Source organism: Nymphalis io, chromosome 13, assembly GCF_905147045.1.
Source record: "Nymphalis io chromosome 13, ilAglIoxx1.1, whole genome shotgun sequence".
In the NCBI taxonomy this organism is placed as follows: Eukaryota; Metazoa; Arthropoda; class Insecta; order Lepidoptera; family Nymphalidae; genus Nymphalis; species Nymphalis io.
Genome location: NC_065900.1, coordinates 8311402 through 8329268, shown reverse-complemented (window position 1 = coordinate 8329268; position 17867 = coordinate 8311402). Strand labels below are relative to the sequence as shown.

Genomic DNA, 17867 nt, shown 5'->3' with positions numbered 1-17867 from the left:
ACTACCTATCAGTCGTTAATCATAATAATCGTAAAAAATAGTTTTATATGTATGTGTTTTAGATAGTCCCTTCATTGAAGTTATACGCTATATAAATATATGGTACATGAGGTCGTAGCGGTAGGAGCGATTCCGATCGTCCATTAACTAATATGTCAACCTGAATTGTTTTTTGGTCGATAAGGTTCATGAGCTGTGTACGTAACCTAATCCAAATTTATTACAAGTTATATATATATAATTATCCAAGCTAAAACAAACCAAACAATAAACATTTTTAAATACCTTAATGATCTATATTATATAATCTACCTATACATTTATTCAAAAGTCAACGCAATAACATTTAATAAGATAAAATCATTCATTTGATTACTTTTGTGTTACAAGATAACTCAATCAGAAATATTTACGTACTGACTATTTGTAAATACATAAGATCGTGATCGAGAAACAGTCCACAGTTGCTGGTCAGTATTAGCTACCAACACAGTACCTATATAATAATTTTATATATTAAATTAATTATTCCTATTTTTTATTCATACACAGAATAACGTAATTAGTTATGTCGTTATTTATGGGGGAGGTAGCAATTCGTTATTATTATAATTTCATTTTAGGTGCTATGAAGTCCTACCTATGTAAGATATTAAGTACGCCATTTCTAATTTAGCTTGTTATCCGAGATTACTATGAATCATAATAAATCAAACCCGCAGAGGCCCGCAGTGCCTCTAATTGAGCTAGATCTCTCTCGTCTACTATAAATCAAATAATTCAGCTGCGGGCACAAGTTTCCATTTTGTATAACGGCTTCGTCGTAAATTACGTCTGAAACTTCGGTTAATGGCGCAATGTAATTTGATGTGAAAGAAAATTGCAGTTTATTTTTTCAGAGGAAAATGTAAACGGTATAAATTATACCTGACGACAAATATAGTTAGTACCTAACTATCAATATATGAAAACTATAGAAAATATTTAATTATAATTCTATAAGATATGATATCAGACCATGCATACCTTGAATAAGAACGTTTATAGGTTAAATTTGATTGAATTGATAATTCAAAAGAGAATAAAAAATATAAATACACAGACAAATTTGTAAACGGAGGTCAAGAGGCATTTATTTAAATGATACAAGCAGTAGGTCATTGATGTCTTACAATGAAAAATGATAAATACTGTTTTGATGATTTTTCATCGAAAGCAATGAAAAGATAAAGTGATATATTTACTTAAATATTAACTAATATTCATATTTTGAGTTAATAAAGGAATACCTACTCTATGTTTAAATAATATTTTTAAAAGATGTTTTTAAAAGAGAATCTTAAAATGTTAAATGCTGCATTCTAGGCACATTATAAAGCGGCTTTATTATTTGTACATTAATTATTTTTGATTTTAATCTGTATATTTTTAATTAACATTTATCATTGCTCAATCTTTTTTTATGCTCCATCTTCTAGTAATTTTCTAGATCACTTAACAAATACCTATATAATCGCATTATGCATATCGTCCATTTTCGCAAACGTTACTCACGTAGAAACGCATCGGGAAAGTTATTCTAACGTAATTGACTCTCACTGAGAAACCAATAAATTGTTATTGGCCGTGCTAATAAACCGTTTGATGATTAATCTTCAGCTTATAACAAATATGTACTTACGATTGTATAAATAATATGACTTACGTGCAAAATAAAAGAAAAAAAATATGTTTCTTTTTCATAATCAATATTGAGAAAAAAATTAAAGAAATTTCATGTATTTATACAAATATTTTTTATTAAATTGAATTTCTATCTCAATTTTACTTCTGCAATAAAACGGTTTATGTATAATGTAGTTAAATAAAAAAATAGTAGGTAGTTAACTTGGGTTTTATAAAGACCAGCGATCAGATCCTTTCGTTCTCCTTCTATTGCTATCTTATATTTTTATAACAAATTTAAAGCTATTAAATACCTAACGTCAAAACCGTTATCTATATTTTTTGTAAGATACGGCGTTACCGGGAAAATTTTGCACTTTGCAGTGACCTTACAAATATGTATATTTTAGATAAAAAAATACTAATTGACACTGAATGTGTTTTGTAATTTTATTTTTGCATTTAAATAAAAATAATCTCGACAATAACTTCCAAGTAGATGATAAATAAAACTCCATATAAATAATATACGTTACTTCAATTAATTTCATAATTTTTTTATGAAAATAAACATTGTTTTACGGAATTGTGTTTTTACAGACAGGTATATAAATATGAAGTGATTTCATTTATATCCCGGAACCCGGGTTGTAAGAGGAGGGGAACACGTGAGCTGGTATTTAGATGCTTCCTATCTACAAGTCACTCTTCTCACTGGTTTCTACTCCTATTTATGTACAGCGTTTATATGAAAAAGATTACGTTCTGTTCTGTGAATTGAAGTCATAATAATCTACAATTGGTTCTCACATTCAACTTATCAACAAAATCTATATAAGTATAATTTAAATATTATAATATATATTTCCGCGTCATTTATCGAGAAAATACAAGTTAAAAATGGCAGTATCGATTTTTTTTAAGTATCGCAGGGAATTTCAGGAGCTAATAGAGGGAGTAGTTAGTTTGTGGTAGGGCTTTGTGCAAGCTCGTCTAGGTAGGTACCACCCACTCATCAGATATTCTACCGCAAAACAGCAATACTTGATATTGTTGTGTTCCGGTTTGAAGGGTGAGTGAGCCAGTGTAATTACAGGCACAAGGGACATAAAATCTTAGTTCCCAAGGTTGGTGGCGCATTGGATATGTAAGCGATGGTTGACATTTCTTACAATGCCAATGTCTAAGAGCGTTGGTGACCACTTACCATCAGGTGGCCCATATGCTCGTCCGCCTTCCTATTATATAAAAAAAAAAGTAAATGCCATAATTTAATTAACCGAATATCGTATTGTAGCTTAAAGTGCAGAAAAATCAACATAAATGTTATGATTTCAACACAACCCTAATTGAAGGCATTAGCGGATTTTGCCAAGAAAGATATAAGATAAGATAACAGATTTCCTGGGATAACAAAAGTTAAGAATTTTGCTCAATCATAAATTCGATTTTCTGGAACAACCAGATCTGGTTAACCAGCACACTAGAACGCAGTGTTATATGTTTTAAAAATGTGTTTACATTATTACTTCATTTTATTTTTCAAGATTTATCAAGTATTTCAACCGCAAACGGAATAAAGATATCATTTGGAATTAGAAAAAAATATGGTTGCCGTTTGTTCGCTTCAGTATTTTCCTCTGCCTCGTTGGTCTAGTGGCTTGATGTAAGGCCGCAGACCTGGAGGTCCTGGACTCAATGGGAGGTCCCAGGTCAGGCCGATAAAAAGTTATTGGGTTTTTCTGTCAGAAAATTCTCAGTTGCAGCCCGGAGTCTGGAAGTTGGAAGTGTGTACATTCCCATGCCTCGGAAAGCACGTAAACGTACGTACGTTGGTCCTGCGCTTGAACTCTTTCCGGTCGTGTCGGATTGCCGTCCCATCTGATTATGAGAGTTAGGGAATACAGAGTGCTCCTGGGTTTGCGCACACACTTGTGCATTATAATATCTCCTGCGTAGTTGGCTAATCTCTCTTGAGATTGGCCGCCGTGGCTGAAATCGGTGTGGAGGACATTATTATTATTATTATTTTCCTCTGCAGCTCTAGGCCCTTAACGTTGTTTCCCCGACATAGAACAGGGCCAACGCATATAGAGTCCTACAAAATAGTCCGTCCCCATTCCCAGAAAACTAGCGTCAGATCATCGGGTCTTTTGCTGTCAACAAGACAAATTTCAGAATACTCAATAAGAGCAGTAACGTGACAACGTGGCACAAACCATTTTAATTATATAATCAAAATATTCATGAAAGATCATGTAAGCCGAAAGAGCCACCTGCATTCCACACGGACATCTGTACTCAAAGTATATTGGTGTTCCCAGATGGATCAGAAGATGAAATAAGTTCCAAGCCTACTCCTTAAGTTTTGAGGAAGCGTTTGCCAAGCAGTATAATATTATATATTTATCTTATATACCGTAACCGTAACCGTAACAGCCTGTGAATGTCCCACTGCTGGGCTAAAGGCCTCCTCTCCTCTTTTTTTGATGAGAAGGTTTGGAGCTTATTCCACCACGCTGCTCCAATGCGGGTTGGTAGAATTCACATGTGGCAGAATTTCAGTGAAATTAGACACATGCAGGTTTCCTCACGATGTTTTCCTTCACCGTAAAGCACGAGATGAATTATAATCACAAATTAAGCACATGAAAATTCAGTGGTGCTTGCCCGGGTTTGAACCCACGATCATCGGTTAAGATTCACGCGTTCTTACCACTGGGCCATCTCGGCTTTTTATCTTATATAGTTACTACCTAATCGTAAAACACAACAAATAGCAAGTAAAAATAAACGGCACGTTAATAATATAAATCTAACGCAGGTGAAACCAAGGGACCAAGCTAGTGTTAAATATATATATATTAAATGAGCAGCCTTTATCTTTTCGAAGCCCGGCACAAATCCGTATAGAACATCTTGGGCCGTAAATAAGTCAGGCATTTTAAGAACCTCGCCTAGTATTTTACGTGCATTGGCAAATACTTCGTACAATGCGCCAATAAACCCTCTTAATTCCCTAACATAACAAAAGAATACAAGACGCTATCGTAAATTAAACTTTATGGTCACTGATGAATGGTTCAATTTCAATTGTAGGAAAATTTCTACATGAGCTTGCATTGCCACTATACCAGAAATGGCGACTCACGATTTGAAAACAGATTTATGATCGGCCACGATAGCGGGCTTGCGATAAAAATTTTGCTATTCCATAGAGCACGTATGTGATAAACCTAGAAATCTACACTGAAAGGACAAGTTTTCATGTAAACGTGCTACACGTTTGTTTCAGTATCATACTCACGAATTTCTGTCGTGAAGATGTAACATGTAATCGGTCTCAACAGTACCTAGTTAATGTCACGATTACAATAGTCAGTCAGTAATCATAAAGGAAAATGTTTTAGGTAGCTAAAAAATTAAATAATTATAGTAATAACTTAATCATATTTACAATTACTTATTTAATCTGACAATTATATTTATTTATATTATACTAATTTTGAATCAATTATAAGTAGTATACTTTATTCAAGTAGAATTTTACAAGAACTTTTGCATCCTTAATTTACAAGAATATGTTAAATGCAAGCTACCACCAGTTCGGAATGTAGATTCGACCAAGAATCGGCCAGAAACTTATTAGTTTTTTTTCAATATTTCGATTAGAAAGTATATTTTTTGCTATAAATTTGTAATGTGTATTTTTTTTTATTTTGTATATTAAAAAATGTCTGTACATAGTTTTAACAAATAAAAATTTTAGATCAAAAATAAAAAAAAATGAGAAAGTTATATCAATTCAATATAATTGAATTTATGTATTTATGTTTGGAAATTTTATTTTTATTTCTATTTTAAGTAATTAGGAAATGTGGGTGTAATGTTTTTTTTTTATTGAAGTAGTACTTTTTTATACACAGCTTCATTTCAAAATATAAAAAAAAATACTAAATTTGATCCATTTCATTCGTATTTGAGTACTTTCATTATATTTGTCATCATTGTTTCATCGATATAAGCGCTACTATTTGTAATAAATGTAAAACCTTTTTTTAAACTCTAGTTTTAAGTTAAAGTGCATATAGCAGTTTGGCATCTCAAAGAAAATCTTAAATATTAGGTATCCGGTCTGAATAAAATACAAAGTAGATAGGTAGTAAGTAAGCAAATTTTAATACCCTAGTGTTCTCAGACTTGAGATTATCTACCTATCTTAAATATAAAATTATTTGCACATGACATTATACGACAGTTTTATGTATTATGACAATAATATACATCGAATATTAAACCTTAAAACATTTATTGTTATGTATTTGTACTGCTTCTTGAGTTAGTAAGAAATGTATTGTTAATTCCTGTATGTTTTTTATCTTGACCTCAAATACATAAAAGTTAAAATAACCTAGTTTTCAACCATATATATCTAGTAATAAATAATAACATGAGATATAATCCCATCACATGAACGAAAAATATCATACCTAGGTCTGCACTGAGAATTCTAATCTAACGACGGAAAAGATCGTCACGGTGTGTAATAGTAGATAACAATGTACAGATAATAATACACGAGATGAATAAGTAAACATTAATGATACTCACTTTCAAGATGAAAATTCAAGCCTATGCTTTAAAAATGTTAAAATGGCTTTGTAAAGTGATTAACATGTTCCTGAACACTGGCTTAGTCTTTTTTTCACAAAACGTTGATCGATTGTTGTGTAAAAATATTTCTTAGAAGAAATATTTTACATGATCGATTTAAAAATCAGTGAATCACTTAAAATTATATTCGTTTTTTAGCAATCGACGGCCATCTTTATCTGGCTTGCGTACGCGCCTGCGCGCCGCGAGCAGCGCGAAATTACAGGCCGCGCGCGCACCACCGCTGTTGAGTATAAAAATAAAATAAACTTAAAACAACGTCATATTGTGCACGTGTGCGTGAGCCGGTATTTATTTATAGGCTAGTAGCTATGTAAATGTAACGAACGACCAACTCCAGAACAGTATTTCTTGTGGCTTGCAAAATGTCTTAATTCGATCCAACGAATAATTCTAAGTCGCTTAACGGATAGCTCGATTGTATTGGGAATTTTCATAATTTATAAATTATCAAAATACATCATTTTTAGTTAAAATATTAGATTAATTAATAATACAGAAAAGATTTAAGTGTTGCTAGATAATATGCCTACCCACTTTATTTTATTTATTGCACATTTCAGTAAAAAGACATTCACAAGAAAAAAACATGTGTAAAATTTTAGTAGGTGGTAGTACGTTGTTTTGAATAAAATATGGTTAAATACATATTTATGAAATGCGTATGTAGATACTATAATAAGAATAGCGAATAGTATCGTGGTTACCTCATCACGTAGTTTTAACTGTTGTTGAATATGATTTCCACGTTGTTTTTACTTTCGCATTTAACGTTACTATTTTTTTAGACTTTTAAAACTATAAAGCAAATTAGCATTTAATTATTACACATACCTACTTAAGTGGTACCAATGTTTATAGTAACAAAAAATACTTCAATGAAACCAAATAATTATACAGTAGGTACCTGCCTCAGGCCGATAAAATATGTAAAATATTGCAAGTAAATTGAAGTTAAGCTAGGGGCAGACAGGCTCGAGGTATTAAGCTCACCGAGATATTGCAAGCGATATTCGAACACAGGCGGCCGGTCGACGACCCGTTGCCCCACGCCTTGCTTTTTTCAGGGCTGGTAGTAATGATATAAAATTTGGCTAAAGACATACTCAAAGAAATTCGAATGAGATCATTTAGCCTTTATCAGTGAATAAAAAGACTTCAACAGAATTGTATTTCGAAATTCGGTATCATTATAAATTTTTAGGTATGATAATAGCTGAATTGAGCTATATCATTCATAAAATTAATATTAAATTCAACTAATATTTAGACATTATATAGGTATTATCTTAATATTTATAAATATTGTACCTATCTAAAAGGCAATTGGTAAAAGGCGATATGACACTCAAAATATTTTTTATATCAATTTTTTTTAGCTTCTTGGTTTATTTAACCAAATCTTTTTCAAAGGTAGCCCTAAACATAAAACCTTACGTCCGCTTTTTAATTTTACATCACAGCTGACACACGCCTGTATAAACACACCCTAAACCACACAGTAGGTAAAGTTAATAAGGTAAGCATAAGCATTTCGATTGGCTGTTATTGTCCTTATAATTGCTGAAACGTCTTAATCATGAAAATTATTGCCTCATAAAAATCCCCGTTGACCCGATTTTTTTTATCGCTACATTGGAATTTTTTAATTAATTTTTAAGTGAATAACAACAAATGCCATAAAAATTTTCAAAATATTTTTTGATCCAAAATTGTTTTTGTCTTTTATGCGAATTTAAAAAATATCGTAAATAATCAAACATTGAAAATAATTCGAGAATAGGCCTAATATATTAATATGTGAAGTTTTATAGAAATTTATTTATTTATTACGTATCAATACCAGTTATTAAATAATAAGCTTAATTGATTCAGCGTAGGTACCTACTTATACATACCTACGTAGCCACCTACGTAAAATAAAACAAATTGCTTACTCTAGCAAGAAATAAATAAAACAAAATATACTCAGTCATATTTTAAATAAGTAAAAAATGACAGAGTAATTAATGAAGAAACATAAATAACATTCAATGTCTGTATAAAATTAATCTCCTAAAACATACAGATTAAAAATAACGATAAGAACATCGGTTTTTATAAGCAGTATTCAAAAAATGTCTCAGTAAAACTTTATTTTAGTGTCATCCCGATGTTTTGTAAGCATCTCTTGTTTAATAAAATATATCTATGTATCTTCCCCTTCAAGGAAGCGTCATCCCCCGCCCTCGAAAACAATAAATATGTCAGTGGAAGATATTACAAGACGTTAAGACTCGGGCTACGTCTTTACAAGTAAATTATTACTCTGCAACTTTCCCGATGAGTTCTGTTTTGTACTAAATAACTTTTTACTTTTATGGCTATGTAGGATTAGACGCAATTCCTATAAGTACTTATGTGTTCGTAACTTAATCCTGGCGCGAAACATAAAAGTTATAGCTATGTGTATCTACTTTAAATGTTCTTTTGTAGTTCCTATTTTATATATTTATTCACGATTAAAGACAAACATAGTGCTTATGCAGCCAACCAAAAGAAAAAAAAACGATTTGTTTAAAATAAAGTAATCGTTTTTTATTGTATATTAGATGTAAGAAATTATTCAAGTAAACGATAGAGTCGAGAATTTTTCTATTTTTTTGTTATACGATAGCGATAGGTAATGATAGCGTGTTAACTTCACCAACAGTTATCTGTCAAGCGAACATTAAAGAGAAAGCTCTATATTCAAACGAACTGAAGAAAAACACTAAAATCACATTGTAGTCGCCTTACAAAGCAAACAAAACACTTTTCCACAAAAAAAATCGGGAAAAAGCGCGTCGAAGAAAAACAACGTCTATAAAAGAAATAGCAGAGTTGGCGGGAGAATGCGGCTTGCTCGCTCAGCGAGACGCCATTGGTCATGCCCCCCTTCCTCCTCCCGCTCCATCCGACCCCCTCCTCGTGCCCCCGACCCACACGCTCGACACTAACTCACTCTTCACTTGTTTTTACGGCCGCCATTTTGTGACGTTCACTTCGTCGAAACCGGTATGTGCATTAGTGTGCGTGACAGCGCTTTGTTTTTTTACGCGATATCATGTCATAAGGTTGGCAGCATTTCGTTAGCTGAAAATTTCAGAATTTATATTTGTTGTTACTGAATGAAATATCTAATAATTAAAGTAATTTAATTTAGTTTGTCAATTATAACACGATATGGATTCTCTATTATTTTTAAAAGATAGCTACATATTTTGTTATAACTTAACTTTTAAAATATGTACTTACCAAAGATATTTTTAATTAGTTATTCAATATGTACTTGGGAATTGTCTCTTTATGGCTATGATAAATTTTGTAGATAGTATAATATATTACAGCTAAGTATTAAAAAAAATAATAGAAAATAATACTTACATGCATATACTTATATACATACTTAAATGTATTTACTCTCCATGAGTTTCCTGCATATTTTGGTAGATACTTCTGTCCCAACCTTACAAATACTACTAGTGCTATATGTACAAACCATTTCATCCACATTTAACCACCATTAATGGATCCATGTCCCTTGTAATGAACCTTTACAGATGCATGAGGGTCGGTATAATGGATACTCAGCGAACGGCCTATCTTAATGTCTCAATACCAATATCAGCCTCCTCATTAAAGAAGACAATTACTTTTGTTCCGTTAGGAGTATTATATTTTTTTTGTTTTGTTTATATGATTGACTTCTAATGATGGTATCTATGCTATTGAACAGGGAAATGATTGTATAATATTAATGCCCATCTAATATTCCTCGAAATAGAAGTAGCTATTTAACTTAAATATATTTACCAAAATATATAGGGCAATATATGGTATAGAAATTAACAATAAGATAATCCAAACGAACTTCCAATAATTCATTAGCTGCTACTTATAATAATTATAACGACAACGAGTACTAAACATGTAATAAAATTTGTCCGTTTGCCAATAAATGACATGATAATTTAGAACATTTGAAACATCTGATCGGTGATATTTCAAGAATATTTTCACATATAAAATTGATTAATTATTACTTTGAACACTAAAACTATTTCAACCAACTTGCTTGTATATTTTCCCAATATTTGTATCTAATTATTTTATTAAGTCAATAATATTTCAGTCTTAATGCAGAGACTCATAGAAAAATCATGATGATTGATTATTTGATAAATGAACAAATTTTTATAAGCATGATATGAATACTAATATGATAAAAATTAAGTGAAGTTATAGCACGTTAATGTACCACTGCTTGTTAAGGCTATCTCATCTCTAAAATAGAAAGTTTAAAGCCTATTTCATCACGTTGCTCCAATGCAATCCTCACGATGCTTTCCATCACCGATATGAATTTTTAACAAACATACCTTTAGGTAAGATTCACATGTTTTAGCCACTGATCATCTCGGATACATATATAAAGGCAATATAAAATAGTTTAAACTTGTGATGATACAGTAGAACGGTCAAGTTTATAGTAAAACTTTATAGCGGTAAAAGTGAAATGGTTGTAAAGCGGCAATTGTCGCTACACTTAACCCTTGTTTACTTCGGAGTTTCATTTTTATATGTTCATTTAATTCTACGAAAAAAACGCTAATAGCAACCTAAAATTGGTTGATTTGACGTTTGGATAACGAGATTTTTCTTTATACAAGTATAGTTTAGACATTACCGTTTTAGGGATACCACTAATGACAAACGATAGTTAGGTACCTATAATAGGTGTGTTATTTAAGACTTCAATACTCGAATATCAACATCAAATTGATATTAAAGTGCGAACAAATATCTACCTATAGATAATTATTACAAATTGAAATAAAAAACATAGACAAAGTTATGAATTATTTTGACGTATCCAAAAAGGTTAAAAATAACATAACTTACAAAGCTATTATTCACTTTTCGCTGCACTGTAAAGAAAGTTAGTTGACATAATTATAGCACTTACATTTTAAAACTGCTTCGCTTAATGATTACCGTACTAAGGCTTGACTTATTTTCATACATCGGACAAAAGATCCGAATAGTGTACTTTACATGACAATGTTAGTACATTGTTATTAACACAAACTGTTATGACAAACACTGGTTGAACAAATACAAACAAAATGCAAATTTAAATAACCAAGGACCTTCCTCCTCTGCCTTTCTACCTTGCAGTGAAAATAATAGGAATTGTATTTAAATACGACTTAACAAGGGTGACTGTCAGTAACGTTGCGTATGTTTAAATTTTAAGCCTTCCAAAAATAGTTAAGTTCGTTCATTCTTACATCATCGTGCCATCAAATCAGTCTATGAAATCCTCTGAAAGATTGATGAGTTCTCGAACACCTTCCCAAAATATCGGTTCAGGGGCCGCGGAGTTAGAGGGAAATAGCGCCATATGTTACCACTGAAACCATTTTAATTTTATAAAGGAAATCTTTGTATTATTCAATTTTGAGCCTTACTTGTAGGAGAGTATGACAGTCGAGAGATGGCTTGGACGTTTACAGTAAATCGATATAAGTCCACCTTGGAGGTGACATCCAAACTGTCGATACATTTCACAATTGTCGTAAACTCCTGGAGACGGAAGGGGAGCGCAATAAAATTATCATTTTATGCCGTTCGACGACTGAAATGACACGAGAATGCTGTAAAACTGATTTATTGGACACATCCCGGGAGTCACATGCTGAATTTTTGATGAGATCTTTGTTTTCAGATGAAGAGAAAATGCACAGATCGTTGAATTAAATTTGAAATATTACCATAATCAAAGATTAAAATGGGTACCACAAAACTAAATTTACATATAGTTTAATAGTACTATAAATAAAGAAAACTTTTATCTCCTTTTTACCAAGAATTGTTTACAGAAACTACAAAAAAATGTTTAATATTTTTAATACCTAACTGCCTACCTACCTTAGGTACGTAGATTACCTATAGCCGTTATTTTAGCAGAATATATCAATAAAGTTAAGATAATACTATCCTATTATCCAAACATAAAGCGGAAAAACCGAAAGGGTGAATTGATGAATTAACCAAATACCCCATCACAAAGAGGTTACCTCCATTGGTCATTTGGACAATTTGATTAAGCCGGCTCACCACCGTTTTATTGCTCTATATTTCCTGATTAAGCTCGCCCGACCTACGTTGTCATGGCTCTCTAATAAACGGGGATTGGGCACGGTGTCTTATATCGTAGGTGTGTGATGTATGAGGCACAAAATAAAAATATCGTTATATAATACTTCCCATATTTACTTGAGTGTTTCTTTAATCTAATAGTGATACTATAATATTTAATAATAATACTATGATATTTATTTCTTTTTTAAATTGTTTGATTCAACTAAGTGTGCATAATATACCTATTATGTTATTACAGTAATCTCTATGTGAATAATGTCGCTTATATTTATTATTTCATTAATGTCTTATGCTTATACGACCACTTCACATAATTTTCAAATGCCGTCATGAGTACATTTTTTTTTGTTATAATAATATTAATATCACCCGCCACTTTACTTTTGAATAGGTACATAAGTTGATTCGAAAGACGCTTTACGATTCATATATTTAAAATATAACATTAAATACAATGAATCACCTAATATAAATAAAAAAATATAACTAAATAAAATTAACGTGTAAAAAATAAACGGTATAAATGAATGAGAAAGCAATTGTCGCGACCTCTCAACTTGCGAAAAACGCATTAAAACAAACACTGCAATAAAAATAAATCTAACTGCCTATAAAAACTGCCATAACTATCACTTAAACGCTATTGTATTTTAGCGTATTTTATCTCGTCTGCCGACAAAACGCAAAGACAACATTGTGTTCTCCGCTTAAGCGTATGTGAAAAATCGTTATGCTAAATAGATTTTCAATGTCTCATCGAACAACCATAAATGTAGACAATTTATTGACCAGTTGACACCAACCAGGCGCGACCGAGGACTTTGCAATTTTAATAAATTATCCTCTACCGGTTTATATGCTTATATACAAGATCTGCTTACAATGAACCAACTACCTAAGTTACTGCTTAAGTGCATACAGAGTTGAGCCAGCGAGTTAATGTCTTGATAAAAAAAGACAAAACTTAAATATCTTGGACGAATGCGAGTATCCTATATGAAGAACATTTTCTGATGTTGTTTAATAATGCTTATCTCGCAGCACGACGACCTTACACAATAATAATAAAGACAGTTTATTAGGCATCCCGACATGACGCGTTATCGACTTCAATTAAATATCATTTTTATTGAGAATCGTTGGAAACGCCCTGTGGTCACTATTTTATTTTTATCTTTAATGTTTGAGTGTATTATGCACCTTATTAATATTTAATGTGCATTAAGAACTGGACAATGTTTTACTATTTTTATATTAAAATGTCTATAACATTAAATCGTGCGTCAGGCGTCATTTATTGTTTTATAAATAAAATAAAAATAAATAATTGTAACCTTTATTTTCCGTCATCCATTGTAGTACAGCCGCAGTAAAAGGATGGTTGAACCTAAAACAAAAAGATATATACTTTATATAAGATATCGTATAACTTAAAATAATTCCTAACAAAAGCTTTAATATTGTGCTATAAATCATCCCCATGAAATGTCAAACATACAAACTCCGCGCTTTCTCAAATAAATCACCGAGAAAAAAACTGTTGATACCATTATTTATTTATTCGAGAGCATCATGGACTATAAAACTGCATGAACCCACGGCTTTCGTAACAATGAATACGAAAAAAAGCGCGGAATCGAACCAAGATCGCTTTCCTTCAATGGTTACTTTATATGCAAATTCTTTGCAATAAAAGGGGGAACCCTTCTTCTAGCTTTATACAGAGAGCACAAAACTTGAATCCAACGTTTTATGTATTCGAGAATCGAGGTTGTTTTATTGGTATCGAATATCGATTGAATGCCCGCTTCTAATGGTAGTAGGTACCGACTCACAGCTACACACGACTGCAGCTCATAAAATAGACAAAAAAAAACTACTTCTAGAACGTATAGTTGATCCAAACATTGCACGTATCTTCTTATGTGCTACGAATAAATGCACATATTATAGAAATTTATTTAAGTATAATAATTAGCTCTTAAATATACCACGTACCGTTTTACGACTACGAGCTAAATAATAAAAATCTCTAATGACATTCCAAGATCATGTTACTTTCATCATATCATAGCGGCGTTCCACTTACGATATCATAAACGTAAAATATATTACTATCCAATTACTCTTCATATCTGTGTTCATTCATAATTTTGGTAATATTATTATTCTGGGGCAGAGCGATACAATCCTTAAATTATTACTCATAATACCTGAGATTATCGGCGTATATTTTTTCTCCCAATAAGCTTGTAACTAGAACTGACTCCACTATAAATTTCATAACAAACTGCCACATGAAGCCATATCTTGTGTACATTATGAGCTTTTTCGTTTAAGCCAGAACATTCAGACCTCACTTCAAAAAAGCGATATAAAACGCTACAACACATTCAAATATAGTCTCTCCATGTAAAAATATAAAGTTGATTCTCTGTCTAACATCTCCTGCAGTAGAATGTAAAAAGCAAATGCGTGAACCGCCCTTTATATGTTTTACTTAACTGTTAATAATATCAAGGTATAGATATAAAACCGGACTTATTTAACTAAATAAACATTTTATGTTTAGAAATTCCAACTCGTCGCGTATGAGATTACCTACAGAGGTTACAACAGAAACGTAGTTTTGAAATAGGTATATGGGAATATTAAATAGGTAATGTACAAAGAAGAACATTATACGATTATCAGTAGTAACTTGATTGTCTAAAAATATGGTAGATAGAGATGCGTAACAAAATAGTATATATATAAACATTAGGTATTTAAATAACGTTCGTCAACACCTACTTTGAGTGGTTCAGTAAGCGCACCAATAAACTTACGTCAGAAATGGTTCATTTTCATTACGACAATGTTGCCTGGGACATCTAAATTACCTATTGAGCGGCTGTCCGCCTGAGTTATAGTAGCATAAATTAAGTGCACAAGATACGCCCTCCGCAAATACTCACCTACGGGACCCTCATCGACTCCCTTGTCAAGACTTCCATTATCTTTTAAAAGAAGTTATTGCCCCGTTGAATTTGATTAAAGAATCTTGTACATGTACAGTAATCGTTATTGATCGAATGATTATATCAAAGATTTTATCTTATTTGTTTTATTGAAAACACTAACTGTAATCTCGATCAATGTTGTTAACATTACCAAAAGTGTGAACTCTTTATGTTTTACGCATTATTATTTTACGAGAAAGCAGTAAAAAAATATTATATCCATGTAGGTAACTTCAAATAAGTCACTTGTATAATTGCGGGATATAAAAAAAACGTTGAATCGAATATTTCATATTGATTGATTTTATAACTGCTTATTTGTACTTTGTAATCGATTGTACTATGGCTATGTATATCGGAGTAAGAAACATTTGAAGGTTTCTTCACTTCGGTCTAGGGTGGCACGTTCGCGGTATCAACAATTCTTTTGTGCACGACCCGAATTGCCGACATAAAACTCGCAGTCCTGTTCTATTACGTGACGTCTTCAGAATTTTTACCGTCTATATTACTAGATATAAGTATTCTTATCAGCTCAAAGTGAATCACGTTTTTCTTATTTCTTTTCCTCGACCCAAAATCGTAAAATACATTATTAAAACTGGCTCGAGATATTTAAAGGGAGAAACTTTTGCAATTAATGTTGTAGGAAGACATCAGCGAAGTTTTTTTCATCACGCGGCGGCTATATAATGAATAGCTCAACTGAGGGATCTCGTAAAACACTGTAGAACTTAATAAATAAAGATAGAATTTGTGGAGATTTATCACGAGAACCATTCCGTATCATACGTTGAGCCTGAGGCGTGTTCTCCGCATATGACATGAGTAAGGTCGCTATAAAAATAGAGATGTTATGTCATAAGAACAAACCGCCTTTAATATTTACTAGAGATCTCGTTTGAAATATTTTGACATTTCTAGGTAGAAAACGGACCGCATTGCGGCGGGCTGAGAGCTCGGGTGTTCCTTCGTGGAAACGTCCTAGTAATAAAGACGTCAAACGCCATCCATTCGTAATTATTAAACTTTAAATAGAGAATTTTATCAGTTTCCGATCAGAATTCAGTATTTCTATTATATACCAATCGGGAAATGATAAAAATCTAAATAAATAAAAAGTTTTGTGTAAATGAATATAATATAATAGTTTTAAAAGTCGCATTGAATTTTTTTTTGTTGAGAATATTCGATGATACCTATTTTTTATTTATGTGTACATTGTTAATTTTTAAAAAGTATTCACATTTTAATATACTTTTGTAAAAACTTACGTTATGTATTTTATGAAAACTGCAATATGTATAAGATTCAGGTAAATAGTAAGAATAAATTTATTCTCTACACGTTTGAACACAGGTGATACGAAGTGGAGATACAGAAAGGATCGTGTTTTATTGTTATTCCCACTCTGCGAATTGAATTTGAAACAGCCAAGAACCGGGACCGATCAATACTGAACAACTGCAAAACCCTATTTACGTTCAACAGTCATACATTCACTGTTTCACTACCGATAGCCTGGTATTTGTTGCAGTATAATTTGAACGGAAAATGGAACAGTTTTTGACGAGCCATGCAATACTTGGGCCCACAATATTATACTTGTACATATACTTGTATGTAATTTGTATATATATTACTTTAGTTTACATTTTCTGCAGTTACTTTAATAAAACTAGTACAAACCGGTTGCAATTTATATCGTTTTATCATAAATTACATAGGTATAGGTACAAATATTAATAACTCGTTTGCAACATTTAAGATATAAATCAATGTAATAACTTATGTAATATATAAAAACCTTATATTTCGGTTACAACCAGAGTAAGTACATTAACTAAGTTCTTGCATTTGGTTCGATTTTAATTTTGTTTTAGAGCCTGGCTCCGTCGGCTTACTTGGGCGCTATTATCTCAGCCGTTTTATCTCCAATGTAATCTTGTTAAGAGGCTTCTCCCCCTTTTCACCACCCGCGGCCCTCTGTGGAAGCAATAATGCTGAAATCCCCGGTTTTTGGAGCTCTAACTAAGCTACGTATTATGACGAAATTCTAGGCCAAATCAGCATTTACGCTCCTGATATTTTAAAGTATTATTATATTTTCTGTTATACTGTTATCTAATGATTTTATTTATATTAAAATATTTTAAGCTTTCCTCTAAGGTTATAAGCTAGAAATTGGACATTTGTCGAAATAAGAAGAATATTACGAATATTGCGTCACAGCCTCAATTTTCCTATTTTTTATCTGTGATGCCTTGTCACATTGACATTCAAACTTTTCGATTTCTCATATTCTATTATCATAAAAAATTATTTTATTATCTTAATAAA

The 17867-nt window shown here is 31.8% G+C and overlaps 1 protein-coding gene across 2 annotated transcripts in view; it reads right to left on the bottom strand.

The window, feature by feature from the left end:
• Positions 1 to 6520, bottom strand: part of LOC126772644 (homeobox protein abdominal-B) — a 51297-nt gene extending 44777 nt beyond the window's left edge. For both annotated transcript variants that reach the window (XM_050493041.1, XM_050493042.1), the window contains exon 1: positions 6277 to 6520. The gene's annotated coding sequence lies outside the window, so the exon portion shown is untranslated. The remainder of the gene's footprint in view (positions 1 to 6276) is intronic.
• Between the last annotated feature and the right edge of the window lie 11347 nt (positions 6521 to 17867).